A 23,445-nucleotide genomic window follows, 5' to 3' on the forward strand; every position below is an offset into this window, starting at 1 on the left:
ATCCGACCTGTATTTTGTGGGTCGCCGGGCTTCAATTGGTGTGAGGCGGGACTTCCACCCACTTGAGGTAGGAAGTCCCGCCCAATAGAGCTGCAGGGCAATCAGCGGGCCGCCAGCTCTTAGTCCCAGCAGCGCCACTGGGAGCAGTGGCCACTGCAAGGACTGCAGCTCAGCAAGACTAGAAGATGCCAGGGAGCCAGGTAGGCAGGTAAATTTTGGTTGCCGCACCGGGGGTAATCGGTCAGGCACCGGCGGGGCAAGGGTGGTCGTTTGGAGGGAAGGGGGGGCGTATTGGGTCTTGTGTGTTGGGGTAGTGGGGGGTGGCCCGCCATCAGGCCCAGGGTGCCCAATCATGAGGGCCACCCTGGGACGCTGGGAAAATGCCTGGATTTGTTAGGCGGCTTCTCCCGGCTCCAGGACACCCGCTTGCCGCTGAAGGGCCTTGATTGGCTTAGGGCGGGAGGGCGGTTTTTCGCTGCCGCCGCCTTGCATAAAATGGTGGCGAAGGCAGGAGCTGGTCAGGAAGATTTCCCGGTGCCTCCCGCTCCATTTTTCATCACTCCACCCTGTCACCATTCCGCTCATCAGGGTGGCATAAAATTCCGGCCAGAAAGAGACAATGCAAGAGCAGTAAGGGTTAAGGAACTAAGACAGGTAGCTGAAGTTAACATGCAGAGCGGCCGTGATTTAATTGTATGGCGAAACAGGTTCAAGGGTCTGAAGGGCCTGCTCGGTTCCTCTGTTCCTAAGGCAATGGATGGCCGCTAACAGAGTTCAGTAGCTTTTGTATAATTGTTGCAGAACCAATTTGACTGCAGGTGTCAGTGTTTGATATGTTCTCTTTATTTGAACGCTCATTCCACATAGTTTTTATTTCCTTTTCTAATCTAGTGCTGTATAACTATTACCAATTATAAACCTTTAGCTATGGTTAATATATGTTTACACCCACATGCTAAGCCTTCATTCAGCTGAGGTTAACTTATCTCATTTGATTACTCTCAGATCCTCTCTTAAATTTAATACTGCCACTTTTATTAACAACACTTAGGAAGCAATTAGCCAGAATCCTTCAATTATTACCACTATTTATATCTTCTTCCCACGAGTAATATATTGTGTTAACTGTAATATAATTACAATATGTAAGCAGCTTTTTTTATTGAGACCTTTCCATATATGCTTCTATAATTGCCATGGCCTTATCCTCCCTATCTCTGTTATCTTCTCCAACTCGACTGCCTCGGAGATCTCTGCGTTCCTTCAATTCTGGCCTCTTGTGCATCCCTGATTTTCAGCATTCCACCACTGGTAACTGTGCCTTCAGCTGCCTAAGCCCGAAAACTCTGGAATACTCTCCCTAAACCTCTCTACCTCCCACTCTCTTTCTTTAAGACGCCCCTTAAAATCCTACCTCATTGACCAAGCTTTTAGTCACATGTTTCCTTTTGTGGCTTGGAGTAAATTTTTGCCCGATAACACTCCTGTGAAGCTCATTGCGAAGTTTTACTATGTTAAGGGGGCTATATAAATGCAAAGCTATAGGGCAGACTTCCCCTGCAGTTCTTTGCAATAGCACCGTGGCACTGTTTATGTCCACCCAAGAGGGGAGACAAGACATCCGTTTAATGCCTCATCTGAAAAACCACACCTTTGACAGTGCAACATTACCGCAGTGCTGCACTGGAGTGTTAGCGTAGATTAGCTGCTGAGGTCCCTGGAATGGAACTTAAACCCATAAGCTTCCGATTCAGAGGTGATAATTCGACTCACTGTGTCACAGTTAAGCATAAAGGTAGTAGGGTACGTTTTCCACTGCTAGCCACCCATTTCTCAGACCACTTTTCTGGCAAAAGTGGGCCCTGTACAAGTTCGACGGGTTGCACCTGAACCGGAATGGGACCAACATCCTTGCTGGAAGGTTTGCAAGTGCTGTTGGGGGGTTTAAACAAATTTGGCAGGGGGACGGGATACAGAGTGGAGGTACAGTAGGGGGTGAGGCACAGCCAAATAAAGAAGAGAAACTGAGTCAGTCTGGAAGGCAGAACAAATATAGGCACAAGTGAAAAATGCAAGGCTGGATTGCATCTATTTTAATGCAAGGAGTCTTACTAGTAAGGCAGATGAATTGAGGGCATTGATAAGCACATGGGATTATGATATTATTGCTATCACAGAGACATGGCTGAGGGAGGGGTAGGACTGGCAACTCAATATTCCAGGCTATAGAATCTTCAGGTGTGATAGGGGAGGGGATAAAAGAGGAGGGGGTATTGCAGTGTTGATCAAGGAATCAATTACTGCTGTAGGGAGGGATGATATCTTAAAAGGTTCCTCAAATTAGGCCATATGGGTAGAACCTAAGAACAAAAGGGGGCAATCACTTGGCTGGGTGTGTACTACAGGCCTCCAAACAGTCAGGGAGAGATAGAGGAGCAGATATGTAGGCAAATCTCAGAGAGGTGTAAAAATAATGGTGTAATAATAGTAGGGGATTTCAACTTAGCTAATATTAACTGGGATAGTCTTAGTGCAAAAAGTTTAAAGGGGGAGGAATTCTTAAAATGTATACAGGAAAGCTTTTGGAGCTAGTACGTAGAAAGTCCGACAAGAGAAGGGGCAGTACTGGATCTAATCCTAGGGAATGAAGCTGGCAAGTGGTAGAAGTATCAGTGGGGGAGCATTTTGAGGATAGTGACCATAACTCTGTAAGATTTAAGGCAGTTATGGAAAAGGACAAAGACGGGCCAGAAATAAAGGTACTGAATTGGGGGAAGGCCTATTTCAATTTGATAAAACAGGATCTGGCCAAAGTGAGCAGCTACTTGTAGGAAGGTTTACATCAGACCAGTGGGAGTCATTCAAAGGGGAAATAGTGAGAGTTCAGAGCCAACATGTACCCGTTAAGGTGAAGGGTAGGACCAACAACTCCAGGGAACCCTGGATGTCAAGGGATATAGAGGATTGGATCAGAAAAAAAAAAGGAGGCTTATGGCAGATTCAGAGTGCTGAAAGCAGCTGAGGCACTGGAGGAGTATAGAAAGTGTAGGGGGGTACTTAAAAAGTAATTAGGAGAGCAAAGAGGGGACATGAAAAAACATTGGCGGTCAATATAAAGGAAAATCCTAAGGCATTTTATAAGTATATTAAGGGCAAGAGGATAACCAGAGAAAGAGTAGGGCCCAAAGTGGCCATCTGTGTGTGGAGCCGGAGGACATCGGTGAGGTTTTAAATGATTACTTTTCATCTGTTTTCACTGTGGAGAAGGACGATGTAGGTGTAGAGATCAGGAAGGGGGATTATGATATACTTGAACATATTAACATTGAAAGGGAGGAAGTATTAGCTGTTTTAGCGGGCTTAAAAGTGGATAAATCCCCAGGTCCAGATGAGATGTATCCCAGGCTGTTGTGTGAGGCAAGGGAGGTGATTGCAGGGGCTCGGACACAAATTTTCAAATCCTCTCTGGCCACGGGAGAGGTGCCAGAGGACCAGAGGACAGCAAATGTGGTACCATTATTCAAGAAGGGTAGCAAGGATAAACCAGGTAATTACAGGCCAGTGAGTCTAACATCAGTGGTTGGAAAACTATTGGAAAAAGTTCTGAGGGACAGGATTAATCTCCACTTGGAGAGGCAGGGAAGAATCAGAAATAGTCAGCACGGCTTTGTCAGGGGGAGATTGTGTCTAACTAATTTGATTGAATTTTTCGAGGAGGTGACTAGATGTGTGTATGAGGGTAAAGCAGTTGATGTAGTCTACATGGACTTCAGTAAGGCTTTTGATAAGGTCCCGCATGGGAGATTGGTTAAGAAGGTAAGAGCCCATGGGATCCAGGGCAATTTGGCAAATTGGATCCAAAATTGGCTTGGTGGCAGGAAACAGAGGGTAATGGTTGAGAGTTGTTTTTGCGAGTGGAAGCCTGTGACCAGTGGTGTACCGCAGGGATCGCTGCTGGGACCCTTGCTGCTTTTAGTGTATATTAATGATTTAGACGAGAATATAGGAGGTATGATCAGTAAGTTCGCAGATAGCACAAAAATTGGTGGTGTTGTAAATAGTGAGGAGGAAAGCCTTAGATTACAGGACAATATAAATGGGCTGGTAAAATGGGCGAAGTTGTGGCAAATGGAATTTAATCCTGAGAAGTGTGAGGTGATGCATTTTGGGAGGACTAACAAGGCAAGGGAATATCCAATGGATGGTAGGACCCTAGGAAGTACAGAAGGTCAGAGGGACCTTGGTGTACTTGTCCATAGATCACTGAAGGCAGCAGCAGATGTAGATAAGATGGTTAGGAAGGCAAATGGGATACTTGCCTTTATTAGCCTAGGCATAGAATAAAAGAGCAGGGAGGTTATGATGGAGCTGTATAAAACATTAATTAGGCCACAGCTGGAGTACTGTGTACAGTTCTGGGCACCACACTATAGGAAGGATGTGATTGAACTGCAGAGGGTGCAGAGGAGATTCACCAGGATGTTGCCTGGGCTGGAGAATTTCAGCTATGAAGAGAGACTGAAAAGGTTAGGGTTGTTTTCCTTAGAACAGAGAAGGATGAGGGGGGTCATGATTGAGGAATACAAAATTATGAGGGGCATTGATAGGTTTGATAGGAAGAGATTTTATTCCCTTAGCAGAGGGGTCAATAACCAGGGTGCATAGACTTACGGTAAGGAGCAGGAGATTTAGAGGGGATTTGAGGAATTTTCTTTTCACCCAGTGGGTGGTTGGAATCTGGAATACACTGCCTGAAGTGGTGGTAGAGGCAGGAACATTCACAACATTTAAGAAGTATTTAGGTGAACACTTGAAATGCCATAATATACAAGGCTGCAGGCCAAGTGCTGGAAAATGGGATTAGAATATTTAGGTGCTTGATGGCCGGCACAGACACGATTGGCCGAAAGGCCTGTTTCTGTGCTGTATAACTCTATGACTCTATGAGTATGAGGGTCACACAAAGCCGTTAACATTGCTTTGAGTGATTGTTTCTGACTGGCTGATATTGACCTGTCTCAACTACTCCATAGGAATTATCGAATGTTCAAGGCACAAAAAGAAGCCACTTGGCCCATCGTGTCCGTGCTGGCTGAAAAACGATCCACCTATTCTAATCCCACCTTCCAGCATTTGGTCTGCAGCCCTGCAGATTGCAACACTTGAGGTGCATATCCAGACTCCTTTTGAATGAGCTGAGGATTTCTGCCTCAACTACCCTTTCAGGCATATGGTAATGATTTCCATATTCTCACTAATCGCTGGGTGAAGAAGTTCATTTTTGGATTTATGAGTGACTATCTTATATTTATGGCCCCTAGTATTGGACTTCCCCACGTGCAGAAACATCTTCTTTATGCCTACCCCATTGAACACCTTCATCATTTTAAAGACTCCTACCAGGTTAACCACTCCACCTTCTCTTTAATTGTTGTCTGCAGTTCGAGTACCTTTGCAGAATGAAGGAACTTCCTTTACAACTGAAAAAAATTGTAGTCTGTAGGCCAACTCCGAACTCTCAATGTATGTTGCTTCATCGTCAATGAAAATAATTGCCTGTCTCATCATCACCAATTGTCCTTCTTGGAGTAGAGTGGGAGGGGTTAGTTGGATTGCCTTGGAAAAGTTCCAAGCAATGGAAGTTTGGAACTAAGTTAACCCTTTGTGGCAACCCTCTGAGACTGCCCTCCTGACAGGTCTGCAGTACTCCAAAGTGCTAGTCACTTAACTTGGCCTAATAACGGAAGATGATGGGAAATGTGATTGTGAGATCTGAAGGAGAATTGAGATAGCCAAAACTAGCTTTGTCAGAATGAAGGACTTGTTAACATCAAAGAAACTTACCTGAATCTTAGGAAAAGAATGCTGAGATGCTACATTTCGTCACCTATGTCATAAGACTTGGAGAAATGGACAACAAACATGGAGACTATTGCTGAAAATAGAGACATGCTGTCGAAGCTTTTCGTCTTGCACTCATCAGGACAATTCGCAAGAATACAAATGTAAGGGAAAGCAACAACTTCATACTATATGAGAAGGGATTGCTGATTGGTTGGCAAGTGGACTCTGATTGGTAGAGGCATTGCCATGGAGAATGCACCATCAGTTAACTACCAAGCTTTGTTTGAAATTTAAACCAGGCAGCTTGACACTGATTGGTCAAGACATTATCCTGAGGAATGTTGGGGTCAGGATGCCAGTGACCAGTGTGGCTGAGGTATGGTGATTGAACTGCAGAGGGTGCAGAGGAGATTCACCAGGATGTTGCCTGGGCTGGAGAATTTCAGCTATGAAGAGAGACTGAAAAGGTTAGGGTTGTTAGACCTAGCAAGCACAAGGCAAGAAAATCGTAATGACAGAACATAAACAAATAATGAGATGTAAGAAAGAATGAAAGATTTATTTATAAAGCGCCTTTCGTGACCTCAAGATGTCCCAAAACACTTTACAGTCAATGAAGTACCCTTGAAGTGTAGTCATTGTTGTAACATAGAAAACATGGCAGCCAACGTAAGCTCCTACAAACAACAATGTGATAATGACCAGATAATCTGTTTTAAGTGATATTGATTGAGGGATAAATATTGGCCAGAACATCAGGGATGGCTCCCCTTCTCTTCGAAATAGTGCCATGGGATTTCTTGCATCCACCTGAGAGGGCAGAGTCCCTCTGTGGCCTTGACCCATTCTACCTCTGAAACTTGCTCCAGCTTTATATCCCATCCCCTGCCCTTCAGACGTCCCTCCCTCTGCTCCATCATCAAAGGCTGCAGCCACCCATTGGCCAGACACTCCTAAACTCCCTCATTAAACCACTCCACCGCACAACCTCTCCCTGCACCTATGAAAGCCTCCTCAAAACCTCTGCATTCAATCGTGCTTTCAATTCCCTCTCCTAGCTCTTCCACCACAACACATAACAGGGTAAGTTTTGGCTCAATGGATTGTGTAAAGCAGACAATAGTGAGTCCACGGCCCATGTGCTGATACATTATGACCAATTTTACCCTATCATACAAACTCAAAATCTATCTCACTGTCTTTTTTTCTCCCCTTTGTTGCACTTAGGTCATGTTCAATGGACACTAGAAAATAGAAGCTTTCCTTGCTGGCCAGCTGTTTCTTGACCAACCTTGGGTTCAGTGTCATTGATTCATTACCATCGGTTGTGTCTTTTAGAGAAAGGAAGTGTCACAATTTATCAAATGATGCTAGTGTCAGCGTTGTCTCAGTGGGTTGGACACTTGCCTCTGTGTCAGAAGTTGAGGGTTTGAGTCAAGGAGGAGAAGGCAACCAACACAGCCCCTTTTCAACCAACTCATTCAACTGTGGTTCCAATAAATGCAACCCCAATTCCCCATTCAGTAAGAGTCCCGCAACTTAACTTCCCTCTGTCACTGACCATCACAATCCCCTCTTGACCACAATGCTAAAACAAAAGCCACCATAAAACAAACAACTCAACTTTATCAGTCAAACCACCCAATATTCCTTACAAAAGTCAACTAACCACACTTATGTCTTCGCTTAGTGCCTGTGTTCTGCTCTCCTTTGCCAGTCCTAGTGCTCCTATGCAGTGCTCTACCCCAGTGGCTGCAACATAACTGTTGGAAGGCTGCTGACTTTCACTGGTGGAAACAGCAGATGGCCTTGGCAAGCAGCTCTGGTTCTAGAAGGCCCGACTTTGGACTGTACCATCTCAGCAGGAGTGGCAGCAATCTGGGCTGCCTGGCTGACAGGCAACAGCAAGGGCACTGGCAGAGAGACAATGGTGAGGGGATGAATTCTGCTATCCTGAGAAAGGACAGCAAGATCGAGCTCCACAGAGCCACTGCCACTCCTCCTGGGGCAAGCAATCCTGATAATCTGATGGATGACAGATTGCCGGAGTGCTGTGAGGCATTGCAGGCCCCTTTGAGCACTGAGATCTGCAGCCATGATGGCAGCAGTCTGAGCATTTGTGGTAGCAAGCACTTAGGTGTTAGATGGCTTCTACTTGTGCTGCAATGGAAGCTGAGACATCGGTCATCAGATGCTGCATTATAGTTGAGTCTACAAGTGCGGTCATGGAGTTGTCCACCACTTCCATGATGGAAAGGATGGGCGACAAACTCTGCACAAAGCCCTATGCAAGGTTGGTGTTGGACACCTCCATGCTCCTTGACAATGACTGCAGACTTTCTGGCAGGCCTGCCAATGCACCAAGAGCTTCTGTGTGCATGCCCATCAGCTTTTTTCTATATGCCACCTTATCAAAGTCTTCATCTGTGTCCTACAGAGCAGAAATCATGTATGACCTCGCCCTACATCTGTGCTACTCTTTCCCCTGCCCTGGCTGAAAGGCACTCATGCCCAGTGTCTCACCATGTGTCAATCCCACTTCTAGTCAAGTGTCTGGAGTACACACAGTGTCAGTATCTGAGTAGGTGGCTGCGAGTGTGAGATCAAGTGACGGTGTTTCTTCATCATCAGTCTCTTCTTCCTCTTCCACTGTGATGGAATATAGGTATAATAGGCTCAACTATGTAGCATTTAGATACAGTTAATATATTATACCTTTTAGAATTAAAGATTGAATTTTTTCATTTTTTTAAAGAATTTTTAGAACTCACTGAAATTCCCCTTTAAGAAGATAGAATTAAATATTTCAAAGTCCCTGTTAGAATAGAATTTCTGTTGTCAGGGGCTTGGAAGATAAACACACACCCAAATAAGTGTCTGAGAATTTGTCTGGTTTGAACTTGATTAAAGGAGATTCATAGGGATGTACTCCTGATTTGGTTTAGTCCCTATAAGGGGTTAAAGTCATAAATCCCATGCAGTTGGCACCCAACATGGGGCTCATAAATCACTTCAGTTGGTGCCCAAATACGTGGTTTTGTTGTTAACAGAATCCTGTACTTATATGTTAGTCTTTAATGTATATTTTAGATTTGTAAGTACGGTTGGAATGTTTTCTGTCCGTGATATTAAGACCCCAATTTAAGAATCTGGAGACGGTGAACTCTTTATCACGGTTTGTGGATCTTAGAACATAGAACATAGAACATAGAACAGTACAGCACAGTACAGGCCCATCGGCCCACGATGTTGTGCCGAACCTTTAACCTACTCTGGGATAAAACTAACTACATACCCTTCATACTACTATCATCCATGTACCTATCCAAGAGTCGCTTAAATGTCCCTAATGTATCTGCTTCTACTACCACCGCTGGCAGTGCATTTCACGCACCCACCACTCTCTGTGTAAAGAACCTACCTCTGACATCTCCCTGAAACCTTCCTCCAATCACCTTATAATTATGCCCCCTGGTGATCGCCCTTTCCACCCTGGGAAAAAGTCTCTGGCTATCCACTCTATCTATGCCTCTCATCATCTTGTACCCCTCTATCAAGTCACCTCTCATCCTTCTTCGCTCCAATGAGAAAAGCCCTAGCTCCCTCAACCTTTCTTCGTAAGACATGCCCTCCAGTCCAGGCAGCATCCTGGTAAATCTCCTCTGCACCCTCTCTAAAGCTTCCACATCCTTCCTATAATGAGGCGACCAGAACTGAACACAATATTCCAAGTGTGGTCTAACCAGGGCTTTATAGAGCTGCAGCATAACCTCGTGGCTCTTAAACTCAATCCCCCTGTTAATGAAAGCCAACACACCATACGCTTTCTTAACAACCCTATCAACTTGGGTGGCAACTTTGAGCGATCTATGGACATGGACCCCAAGATCCCTCTGTTCCTCCACACTACTAAGAATCCTGTCTTTAAGCCTGTATTCTGCATTCAAATTTGACCTTCCAAAATGAATCACTTCACACTTTTCCAGGTTGAACTCCATCTGCCACTTCTCAGCCCAGCTCTGCATCCTGTCAATGTCCCGTTGCAACCTACAACAGCTTCCACACTATCCACAACTCCAGCAACCTTTGTGTCATCGGCAAACTTGCTAACCCAGCCTTCCACTTCCTCATCCAAGTCATTTATAAAAATCACAAAGAGCAGAGGTCCCAGAACAGATCCCTGCGGAACACCACTGGTCACCGAGCTCCAGGCTGAATACTTTCCATCTACTACCACCCTCTGTCTTCTATGGGTCAGCCAATTCTGTATCCAGACACCAACTTTCCCTGTATCCCATGCCTCCTTACTTTCTGAATGAGCCTACCATGGGGAACCTTATCAAACGCCTTGCTAAAATCCATATACACCACATCCACTGCTCTTCCTTCATCAACATGCTTTGTCACATCTTCAAAGAATTCAATAAGGCTTGTGAGGCATGACCTGCCCCTCACAAAGCCATGCTGACTGTCTCTAATCAAACTATGCTTTTCCAAATAATCATAAATCCTCTCAGAATCCTCTCCAATAATTTGCCCACTAATGACGTAAGACTGACTGGTCTATAATTCCCAGGGTTATCCCTATTCCCTTTCTTGAACAAGGGAATAACATTTGCCACCCTCCAATCATCTGGTACTACTCCAGTGGACAGTGAGGACGCAAAGATCATCGCCAAAGGCGCAGCAATCTCTTCCCTCGCTTCCCGTAATATCTTAAATAAGGATTCCCTCATTCTACTTTTGAGGTTTGGAAATTTCTTTTAATGTTCCCTTTAAATCCTAGTTGAGATTAGGTCCTGACCCATTTTAAGTATGCTGAAGCTGCAGCATAACAGTATGCTTGAGAAAAGGCAGACGCTATTAAACCCACATTAATTTGTACGGATAGTGACTATTGTAAACAGGCTTACAATCAGGACCTTTTATTCTGTGAGCAAACGGGTTTTACTAATCATAAGGGTAAACCCATAAAACACAAGTCATTGTGGGAAGATGTTCTCCATTTGCAAATGGAGAAATGTAATTGTCAGGTAATTCATGTACCCGGGCATACCGCTGGTTCAGTACATTCAAAGGGCAACAGTCTTGCATATGTATGGCCAAAACCTTCAGTCAGCATGACACCCCCTCGACAGGGGGCTACCATAGTTAATGTAATCACTGGGGCAGAACAGGCAGCCAATCAGTATGAGGAACTGATTCAGCTATTAGACCGATGAAAGAGAATCCAAAAGAATATCCATCAAAGTACTTCTATTTGGAGACCCTGACTGGTATTGTACAGGTTAAGTTGCCCAAGGGTGTCCAGAAAGTATCCCTGAATCACAAACGAGAACAACTTGTAAAAGAGGCTCACAAATGGATAGGTCAGACACATAGTGGTGCCTGAACAACATTCTGTAAATTGACTCCTTTATATTGGTGACCAGGCATGCTTAAAGCCTGTAAAACATATGTGGCAAATTGTGAGCCATGTAATTTGATCAACAAATCATCTCTTGTTAAACTGCCACCATTGGCTCCTGTGAAGCCTAATAAATCAATGGAGAATTTTTTTGTTGATTTAATTGGACCACTGCCCCCATCAATGGGGTATCAACATGTTTTCGTTTGTGTTCATGGCTTCTTTCTGCTGGCTTATCCCCACAAAAAACTGTTTCGGAAACCGCACTTGCCAATGCTATTACTGACATTACTACTGTAGCTGGTGCACCCAAAATCCTACACTCTGATCAAGGCAGAGCCTTTGATTCCAAGGTTTTCAAAGACTATTGTGTGCAAAGGGGGATTGGGTTAGAGTACAGCACACCATATCATCCGCAGTCTGCGGGACTGGTGGAATGTAAAAACCAGGAAGTAAAAAAGCTATTGACCAAACTGTTGAGAATCAGAGGGAATAAGTGGGCCGCCATCATTCTTGAAGTACAGATATCACTAAATAATATGCCCATGTGCGCATCAGGGATAATGCTCCCTAGAACACAGTATTATTTAATGTATGCTGTTGAAATGCATGCACCACTTACTCGCGGTTCTTTTATTGCCTCTACGCTTTCTGACTCCTTGACTCAACAGCAACAATTAGATTTGAAACAAGAAATAGCAGATCGAATTCATGAAGTTGATCAGAGGATCAGAGCGAAGAATAGACAAAAACAGGTAACTAACAAAGCTTGGCAACCTGTAACCGGGAGTGGGTTCAGCAGAGAAAGTTTGAACAGAAACCTGGTTTGAGACCGAAGTGAAAGAATCCTGTTTAAATATATTCTGTTATTAATGAAAGAACTGCAAAATATTTACTAACCAGCTGAATGGCAAGTACTCTTTTAAAATTGTCTCTGTAGACAATCTGAAGAGGTGTCCTGAAGGGTACAGGCATCGAGGAACAGTACAAGGTGCAGTCGTACACTATCTTTCAGGACCCAGCCTGGAGGATGGTATCGGGAACAATGCTAATTGAACTGAAACCAACTGTGTCAATAATTATTCCTCACCTATGCAGCACCTCGCACTGCCTCAAAGGTTGGTTTCACAGGGAACCACACTTGGTGCAACGAGTGATAGTCAAGTCACGATATAAGAAGGAAACACTGTGGGAAAGGAATGACATACTGCAGACTCTCAGTGGTGAGATTTGCTCTTGCATAAAGCAAGGATTAAGGTACTGCTAGATTCTTTTGTTAAAGATCTTCTGGATGCAAGCAGTGCATGTGACATGCCAGAGATGTCTTCCTGCTTGAACACCTCACACTATGCGATTTCTTGCAGAGAAGCAGAAATAAAACATTTTACTGCATTTGCCCTGAGTGACTTTGGAGCGAAGGTAATGCAAGTGACGTTCTTATTCATCATAACATTGGAAGAGTGAAATGGTAATGAGGAAAACATGGCGGAATGGCTTTTCTTTGTATCGCCAAGCTAACTTCTGATGGAAAGTACACCTCTTATAAAGAAAATCAGGTTCTGAATAACACTTCAATCCAGGTGACCTCAGAATTCCCTGATGTTTAGCTCTTTTCATTTTATTCCTGGTATGAGGACATTGGCTGAAATGTGACTGACAATAGACTAAAGTACATTTTAGTTTATCTCAACAGGACTTTATTGGTTCAAGATCAAGCGGCAGCTATGGTTCCTTCCCTCTCTACTTCATTACATGGGTTCATCGATTGCCCATTGATGTTTGAATTTCTGTTCTCAGGGGCTTGGAAGATAAACACATAGATTGAAATATCCTGTCACTATGAGGTAACAACAAACTTAATTGGTTTGTGCAGACAGGTCGGCTCCGGAGGTTGCTGTGGGGTACCGTGGAAAGGGCAATTAACAATAAATGGAATGTACTGACAGGAACAAGAGGTCAAGTAAACACAATTATAAACATTTTGACCAGATAAAGGCTCACAACTTCAAAAAACAGCAAAGGGTTTCCAGTAAAACATTAAGTGGAGCGTTAGTTCATGATACTATCAAATAAGGAACACAGGAAGGTCACATCTAAATGCAGAAGTCAGATGACACTTCAGAAATAATATAAAAATGAGAGGTTTTCCAAGCAAAGTTTAGAGGTGTTGCATTCTCAAACAACACTGCTCATCCCATGCTATACTCGGGGGATTTAAGGTAAAAGTTTACTTTAAATTTTGATGGATATTCTGGATATTCTCAGATATTTTGCTGTAACATTAACAAGGTTAAACTTTTGGATTCTATGCTAGAAAAAAGAATATGTCTTACATCTCTCAGTAATATTTGAGATTGGGTTATACTTATCCACTTAAGAAGTTTATTGCTTGCTAAATTCTTCAATAAATATATAAAAGTTAATAAATCACCTCATGTAGTATTCTGCAAACAACTAGGAAGAACCCCCTCTCTGTGTCTCTTTAAGTGGGGAGATACACATTGAAGAGAGTTTCTCAGACCCTTATAATATCTGGGATATTTATGACTTAGCAATAATATTAAAAAATAGGCTATCCAAAAGATGGCAATATTCTCGGTTGGTTTTCACTCTTTGAGGGAAAGCTAGTACAATTCTTTGGGCCCAAATAAGTGTCTGAGAATTTGTCTGGTTTGAACTTGATTAAAGGAACATTAGAACATTAGAACATTAGAACATTACAGCGCAGTACAGGCCCTTCGGCCCTCGATGTTGCGCCGACCTGTGAAACCATCTGACCTACACTATTCCATTTTCATCCATATGTCTATCCAATGACCACTTAAATGCCCTTAAAGTTGTCGAGTCTACTACTGTTGCAGGCAGGGCGTTCCACGCCCCTACTACTCTCTGAGTAAAGAAACTACCTCTGACATCTGTCCTATATCTATCACCCCTCAACTTAAAGCTATGTCCCCTCGTGTTTGCCATCACCATCCGAGGAAAAAGACTCTCACTATCCACCCTATCTAACCCTCTGATTATCTTATATGTCTCTATTAAGTCACCTCTCCTCCTCCTTCTCTCCAACGAAAACAACCTCAAGTCCCTCAGCCTTTCCTCGTAAGACCTTCCCTCCATACCAGGCAACATCCTAGTAAATCTCCTCTGCACCCTTTCCAAAGCTTCCACATCCTTCCTATAATGCAGTGACCAGAACTGCACACAATACTCCAGGTGCGGCCGCACCAGAGTTTTGTACAGCTGCAGCATGACCTCGTGGCTCCGAAACTCGATCCCCCTACTAATAAAAGCTAACACACCATATGCCTTCTTAACAGCTCTATTAACCTGGGTAGCAACTTTCAGGGATTTATGTACCTGGACACCAAGATCTCTCTGTTCATCTACACTACCAAGAATCTTCCCATTAGCCCAGTACTCTGCATTCCTGTTACTCCCTCCAAAGTGAATCACCTCACACTTTTCCGCATTAAACTCCATTTGCCATCTCTCAGCCCAGCTCTGCAGCCTATCTATGTCCCTCTGTACCCTACAACATCCTTCGGCACTATCCACAACTCCACCGACCTTAGTGTCATCCACAAATTTACTAACCCACCCTTCTACACCCTCTTCCAGGTCATTTATAAAAATGCCAAACAGCAGTGGCCCCAAAACAGATTCTTGCGGTAAACCACTAGTAACTAAACTCCAGGATGAACATTTGCCATCAACCACCACCCTCTGTCTTCTTTCAGCTAGCCAATTTCTGATCCAAAGCTCTAAATCACCTTCAACCCCATACTTCCGTATTTTCTGTAATAGCCTACCGTGGGGAACCTTATCAAACGCCTTACTGAAATCCATATACACCACATCCACTGCTTTACCCTCATCCACCTGTTTGGTCACCTTCTCGAAAAACTCAATAAGGTTTGTGAGGCACGACCTACCCTTCACAAAATCGTGCTGACTATTGCTAATGAACTTATTCTTTTCAAGATGATTATAAATCCTGTCTCTTATAACCTTTTCCAACATTTTACCCACAACCGAAGTAAGGCTCGCAGATCTATAATTACCAGGGCTGTCTCTACTCCCCTTCTTGAACAAGGGGACAACATTTGCTATCCTCCAGTCTTCCGGCACTATTCCTGTCGACAATGACGACATAAAGATCAAGGACAAAGGCTCTGCAATCTCCTCCCTAGCTTCCCAGAGAATCCTAGGATAAATCCCATCTGGCCCAGTGGACTTATCTATTTTCACACTTTCCAAAATTGCTAACACCTCCTCCTTGTGAACCTCAATCCCATCTAGCCTAGTAGCCTGAATCTCAGTATTCTCCTCGACAACATTTTCTTTCTCTACTGTAAATACTGACGAAAAATATTAATTTAACGCTTCCCCTATCTCCTCTGATTCCACACACAACTTCCCACTACTATCCTTGATTGGCCCTAATCTAACTCTAGTCATTCTTTTATTCCTGATATACCTATAGAAAGCCTTAGGGTTTTCCTTGATCCTATCCACCAATGACTTCTCGTGTCCTCTCCTTGCTCTTCTTAGCTCTCCACTTAGATCCTTCCTGGCTAGCTTGTAACTCTCAAGCGCCCTAACTGAGCCTTCACGTCTCATCCTAACATAAGCCTTCTTCTTCCTTTTGACAAGCGCTTCAACTTCTTTAGTAAACCACGGCTCCCTCGCTTGACAACTTCCTCCCTGCCTGATCGGTACATACTTATCAAGGACACGCAGTGGCTGCTCCTTGAAAAAGCTCCACATTTCGATTGTGCCCATCCCCTGCAGTTTCCTTCCCCATCCTACGCATCCTAAATCTTGCCTAATCGCATCATAATTTCCTTTCCCCCAGCTATAATTCTTGCCCTGCGGTATATACCTGTCCCTGCCCATCGCTAAGGTAAACCTAACCGAATTGTGATCACTATCACCAAAGTGCTCACCTACATTTAAATCTAACACCTGGCCGGGTTCATTACCCAGTACCAAATCCAATGTGGCATCGCCCCTGGTTGGCCTGTCTACATACTGTGTCAGAAAACCCTCCTGCACACACTGGACAAAAACTGACCCATCTAAAGTACTCGAACTATAGTATTTCCAGTCAATATTTGGAAAGTTAAAGTCCCCCATAACAACTACCCTGTTACTCTCGCCCCTGTCGAGAATTATCTTCGCTATCCTTTCCTCTACATCTCTGGAACTATTCGGAGGTCTATAGAAGACTCCCAACAGGGTGACCTCTCCTCTCCTGTTTCTAACCTCGGCCCATACTACCTCAGTAGACGAGTCCTCAAACGTCCTTTCTGCCGCTGTAATACTCTCCTTGATTAACAATGCCACACCCCCTCCTCTTTTACCATCTTCTCTGTTCTTACTGAAATAAGTAGGCAGCATGAAGTTTGCATTGGACGCAACAGGCTCAGCCTAATTGCACATCGCAATCTCTGGGCTGAATTTTACAGACATCTCGATGTCGGGGGTTGTGGTGGGTGAGGGGGCTAGAAAATGCCTGTGGGAGAGGGCCGCCATGCTCCCTGACCCTGGGATGGCCCGGCCTGATATTGTTGGCAGCAGCGAGACCATGAGGCAGCAGTACACCCCCCACTCTATCGCTTGGTGACAGGACTGCCATTTAAATATTTAAATAAGTTAAAATGAATGAATTAAATCTATTGACACTCCCGCCTTCTGTCCCAGTGCAATCTTCATGCCACTGGCTGGCACTCCCACACCTTCGGATCCCAATCCAGGGAACCAAGGTGTGACACTAGTTGGGAGCGGGGAGGAGGTTAATTCCTCAGTGCGGGAGGCAGGGGAACGGGGTCAAAGTGACATCATTAGAGGAGGGGATGGTGGGAAGGTTAAAGTTTATGCTTTTTGAGGGAAGGTCAGGAGGTCAAGGTAAGCGTTTTGGTGAAGAGGGCAGTGATTCATTTTATGGTTATGGGGGTAGGAGGGGGCAAAATAAATGTATTTACTTTTTACATTGTGTTTCTTTTATTATTTAAATGGAAGTATAGGGCTCAAAGCCCTTTAAAAATGGCGTCAGTACCTACCAACAGGCAGCTGACGCCATTGCCGGGAACGGACAGCCCACCCCCTCCACGTCACTGGGTGGGGGGCTCTGCCTCGGCTATTTAAATGAGCCGCCGCGCTTAGGATTGCCGCCGATTTCAGCAACGGGAGTATAAATTTCAGTCCTCTGTGCCTGTTTCTGGCCCAATCGAATTTCTTAGCCTTTATCTTTAACAATAAGCTTTGATGCACAAGTGAATAGTGGCCAAAGGAAAAAAAAAATTCATATTGATACTAAGCTCAGAATTTAGACAATATATTTCTCACCGTAACTCCACCTCACCCCCTCACATTTCTTTTACAGCTCAAACTATACAGTTTGGAAAGCCGAAAATTATAAAAGCACAAATTTATCAGCAACATCTGTTATGCCAAGATGAAGCATTTTGCCAATCCAATTAACATAGTGTGAGGATAAACACTTACAATCCTGAGTAACATTCTCTAATGTCTGCGTAAGTGCAAATATTAATTAAATTGCTGGGTACATATTTAGAACAGAATTTTAGTCATCAGTAGAGTTCCAAAACTCCTTTCTTCATTCTTTAATGGGAATGCATTATTAACAGAAATTAAAATGTCAGTACATGCTCCAGGTAATCAGTCATCTATATAATTTAATATTTGACAAGCAATTCAAACATTCTTGGAACCTTTATTCTCAATGCCTGTTGTTATAAAAGATGATGTTTACATTGTTTCAGATGTTGTATCCGGTACTGGAGGAGCTGTCTTTGTTAAGCTTTGCAAGGGATTGGAGTCTATAATTCACAAGAACCTTCAGAAAGTCTATTAAATTCTGCAATTTTTTTTCTCACCTTTTAAGATAAAAAGAAGAGGTTGGATTGTATATTCCTGTGTTTCAATTAGGGTCGCCAACTCTGGCCTCCTGCCTCCAACTGTACCAGCCCCACACTCCCACCATTGGTCTTACTCACAATGCACTGCCTTCCGAGGGCAATCCTGGAGTGTTGGTAGCCTATAGTTTAAATGGAAGCGGTAAGAGTGCTCAACACCCACTGAAACAAAATTTCAGAACCAAATTAAACATGGCATGACAAAATAAAATGATCAGCATCTTTCGAGGCCACCAGATGTCAAATATTGAAAACAAAGTTTGCAAGGCTCCACTTCGGGACATGAGCACCCAATCAAGATCGAGACTACAATGCAATCATGAGGCTAGTGTTACGCCATTTGAGGTGGTTACCCTTGGAAAAGATGTTAAACCAAAGTCCTGGACTGATTGTTCAACTGGACGTTATAGATCCCATTGCAATCTTTGAAGAAGAGCGAAGAGTTCTCCCAATGTCTTCCCACAAGAAACACCACCAGAAGGGATTAACTGGTTTGTGCATCTCCTTTACTTTTTGTGTAATCTTGCTGTGCGAAAAGTGGCATGCTGCATTAGCCTACATTACAGCGGTGACTACACTTCTACTTTGTTGTATATGAAGTGATTTGAGATTTTTCAGAGAAACATGATAATGCACCACATGAATACAAGCCCTTTTGTATACGGCCGTCAGTGGGCTGAGTGGACTCACTTTGTAGCTGCGTGTGACATTTATATTCAAGGTGGTTGCGAGGAAGCTAAAGAATAGGATCACTCTCGACTTTAAGGCATGCTGTGTATGGGAACTTGACTCTAATCAGCACCAAGAGCCTTGGCTCATAATATTAAAGGACGCAATTCTGGCCTCTTCAGCATCCCTTATTTTAATCGCTCCACTATTGGTGGCTGTGTCTTCAGCTGCCTAGGCCCCAAGTTCTGGAATTCCCTCCCTAACCCTCTCCGCCTCTTTAACTTTCTCTGTTTTTAAGACATTCCTTAAACCTACTTTTTTGACCACGTTTTTGATCATTGGTCCTAATATCTCCTTGGCTTTATGTCAAATTTTGTCTGATAATGCTCTTGTGCAGTGCCATGGTACATGTTTATTACATTAACGATGCTGTATAAATGCAAGTTGTTGTTGTTGCAAAGGGACAGGCTTAAAACTGGCCAATGACCGATGAGAAAATGCCAGCATTGGGGTTTGATCACCGACCAATTCAGTCTGGCTTTCTTCTCTCTTGCTTTGTGGTGAATAGGCGGCAGAAATGGCTTGAAAACGGGAGGCTTTTGGAAAATACACACGTAACCAACTCAGTTGAATGTTGAACGATCACAAGCTGACAGGAATTTTTTTTTTATTTGTTCGTGGGATGTGGGCATCATTGGCTAGGCCAGCATGTATTGCCCATCCCTAACTGCTCTTGAACTGAGTGGCTTGCTGGGCCATTTAAGAGTCAACCATATTGCTGTGGGTCCGGAATCACTTGTAGGCCAGACCAGGTAAGGACAGCAGATTTCCTTCCCTAAAAGACATTAGCGAACCAGATGGGTTTTTACAACAATGGTTTAATGGTCAGCATTAGACGAGCTTTTTAATCCCAGATTTATTTATCGAATTCAAACTTCACCATCTGCTGTGGTGGGATTCAGACCCTTGTCCCCAGAGTACTAGCTTAGGCCTCTGGACTACTAGGTTGGAGATATTACCACCACTACACCACTGCCGCCCTCGCCGGTCATGCTTACTGGGCTAGCAATTCAGAGGTTGAGCGTTCACATTTCAGCATAGCAAGTTGGGAAATTGAATTCAGCATATTTGGTACACTTATGGGCTGGCACCAGCCTAAAACAGGAGTCAGCAACGTGTCCGGACATGGACACCAGTGTCCATGGTAAACAATTTTGAGGTCCGTGCCTGATAATTTCAGGAATGCAAAATTTCCTATTGACTTCTTCTTTCCAGGCCAGTCTGACTTGAAAAAGAATCACATCCGTCAGTTTCACAGCTGACAGGAGGGTAACAGCGGCTCCTGAACTCAGGACAATTTCAGGTTATTCCGGTGGGTTCCAATTTTTTTTTTTAAGTTTGCCCAAAACCCTGAACTTGTATTGAGTTCGGAAGCTGCTATTCCTGCTCCTGTTAGCTTTGAAACTGACGGCTGTGAATTTTTTTTTAAAAAGAACTGACCAATCACAAAGCAGCTCTGAGGAGAGTTCCCACTCTCTGTAACTGTCAGAGAGAGAGAGGGTGAAAGAGAAGGAGAGGGAGAGAGAGAGGGTCAGAGAGAGGGAAAGACAGAGAGAGACAGACAGACAGAGAGACAGACAGAAAGAGACAGACAGAGAGAGAGAGACAGACAGAGATGGGGGGACAGAGAGAGAGAGAGAGACAGTGAGAGAGGGAGAGAGAGACCAAGAGAGAAGGGCAGAGAGAGAGGGACAGAGAGAGAAAGGGAGACAAAAAGAGAAAGAGGGACAGAGGGAAAGGGAGAGAGAGAGAGAGGGGACTGAGAGAGGGGGAGAAAGGGAAAGGGGGAGAGAGAGGCAAGAGGAAGAGGAGGAGAGAGGCAGGGGAGAGAGAGTGGGTGGGAAAAAGAGGAGAGAGAGAGGGCGAGAGAGAGAGGGTGAGAGATAGACACAGAGAGGGGATAGGGAATTTTCACAGAAAGGGAGACAGTGAGAGGGGAAAGAAAGAGATCAAGATCACTCCTGACAGATTGACATCTATTCAGATTCTTCACTTCGCTACACCAAGTGTGTGGGCAGATATTGAGTACTTGTGCAGCAAAAACAATACCGGGTACTCACTAAATAGGGAAAAATGTGTTTTAAATCAAACAGTGTTTTGATGGCATTAGATTGGCCATACATTTTATCTACAAAGTAATTGCTTCCATGTCCATGGCTGAGTCAATAGTTTTGTCAAATGTCCATGGTGCAACATGTTGGTGCCTAGCCCTGCTTAAAAATGAGCATGAAAGTTGCTGCAATGTTCTAAAAACTTAACTGGGTCACTAATCAGAGAGGGGAACTTGCCAACCTTACCACATTTGACTAACATATGACTCCAGTCCCACACTATATTCATTGGCTGTAAAGCACTTTGGGATGTCCTGAGGCTTTGAAAGGCACTATAGAAATGCAAGTCTTCCTTTTATATGTCAACAGATGGGTCAGTATTCAGTTTCCTAACTGATCTCCATGGTCAGTTAGGACAAGAGTTATTGAAAGAAAAAAGGGAACACTTGCATTTCTATAGTGCCTTTGACAACCTCAGGACATCCCAAATGCTTTACAGCCAATGAAATGCAGTCACTGTTACAACGTGGGTAATGCAGCAGTCAATTTTCACACAGCAAGCTCCCACAAACAGCACTACAGAATGAACAAGTCATCTGCTTTTGTGATGTTGAATAAGGGATAAACATTGGTCAGGACACTGGGACTAGCACCTGCTCTTCTTCAAAATAGTGCCGTGAGACTATTTATATGCCTCTTTGAGAACAAATGGGGTCTCAATTTAATGCACTTATGCAAAGCAATGCACCCACAACAGTGCAGCACTCCCTCAGTACTACACTGCATGTGAGCCTGGATTTTTAGGCTCAAGCTTCTGGAGTGGGACTTGAACCCATAAGCTTCTGACTCAGAGGCAAAAAAAAAGCTACCAACTGAACCACAAGTCACACAACAAGTGCTTGAAGGTGCAACACAACCCAGTTGATGGAAGCAATTAACAGATCAGTGGGTGACCAACCGCCCACGTTTCTAGCCTGGGGCATTCACAATAATTCCAGGCCTCTGAAAAGTTAAATACAAACAATTTTGCAGCCTCACATTGATGGCTGCGGATTGGAAAGAGCCCAAACCATTATCTATAACGGCGCCTTCAGCGGCGAGTCTAACCAGAAAGATTTTTGCAATGTCGCTTTTAAACAAAACCTCTTGGACTGCATCTGATTGGTGTGATGGGGGGGGGGGGGGGGCCTTCTGAAGTCGGAGGAGCGCCTCCACTGCCTGCCCAAAGCCAGTGCTGGGAGTAGCGTACTACAACACAACCAAACTGCCAGGAATGGCACTATATAAATGCAAATTATGTCCTTCGCTTTGTTTAATCATTAAAGGCGTATGGCTGTTAATTTGTTACATACTCTCTGCACTACAAGTTTTACACATAAACATCTGTTTCTTGTGTTTATACCCAAACTGAAAGAGAAGTTTGTTTCCTAGAAAATAAATGGCTCTCCAAAAAAGGGGACTTTTCAATGGGACTGGGGAGAATGGTCATCAGACATAATGGGCAGTGTAAACAGAGAGTGAAGGAGGGAGAAAGAGACGGAGAAGGGAGGGCAGGATTTTACCAGCCCTCTAGGGACAGGTTGGGATGTAGGGGGTGGTGGGCATAAAATGGCTAGGGAAGGAGGGCTGGTAGAATGCCCATTGCCTTCCCGAGGCCATGGAATTTTACCGGGGTGGGGAAGGTCGAGGATGACTAAAGGCCTCTTGTTGCTGCCACTGGTATTTTACCAATGGTGGTTGGGAGGGGGAAGGGGCGGGGGGGGCGGAGGTGCTCTCTGCCATGTGGGCAGGCCACCCAGTAAAAGCTGGCAGCATTTCTGTTGGCTCGGCGGGGGAACCCTCCTGATTGGGCACCCTGTGGCCCACAGAGGGTCGCTCCTACTGAAAGAACACCTGTCTTCTGGGGCCTCCTCCATGGCAGCTCTGGGCCTCCTGCAGTACCAGCAGTGGCCACTTCTCCTGGTGGCGCTGCTGGGACTATTGAGCTGCTGGCCCTCTGATTGGTTGGCAGCTCTTGGGGTGGGATCTTGTCCCTTAAAGGGGATAACAGCCCCTACAGCAGGCAGGTAATTGCCTGCCGGTCATTGAATTCGGCTGGGGGGTGGTCTGACAAATGGTCGAGGCAGGATTGCCTCCTGCTTTCTGGCCCATTGTCAGGACCCCCAATGCTAAAATAAAATTCAGCTCGGAGAGTGAGAGAGAGAGCAGGAGAGGGACTGCAAGGGAGGGGGAGAAGGTGTGAGAAAGGGAGAGAAAGAGGGAGAGGGGTTGGAGGGCGAGCAAGGGAGAAGCAGAGAGCGAGAGAGATGGAGGGAGAGCAAGGGATGGGAGAATAGGAGGAAGAGTGAGAGAGGTGGAGGGAGGGAAAGCAAGAGAGAGGGAGAGTAAGGGGGGAGGGAGAGTTAGAGATGCAGGGAGAGTGAGAGGGAGGGAGAAGTAGATAGAGAAAGAGAGACAGAGAAAAACAGAGAGA

Source organism: Heterodontus francisci, chromosome 14 (assembly GCF_036365525.1).
Source record: "Heterodontus francisci isolate sHetFra1 chromosome 14, sHetFra1.hap1, whole genome shotgun sequence".
NCBI classification, from domain to species: Eukaryota; Metazoa; Chordata; class Chondrichthyes; order Heterodontiformes; family Heterodontidae; genus Heterodontus; species Heterodontus francisci.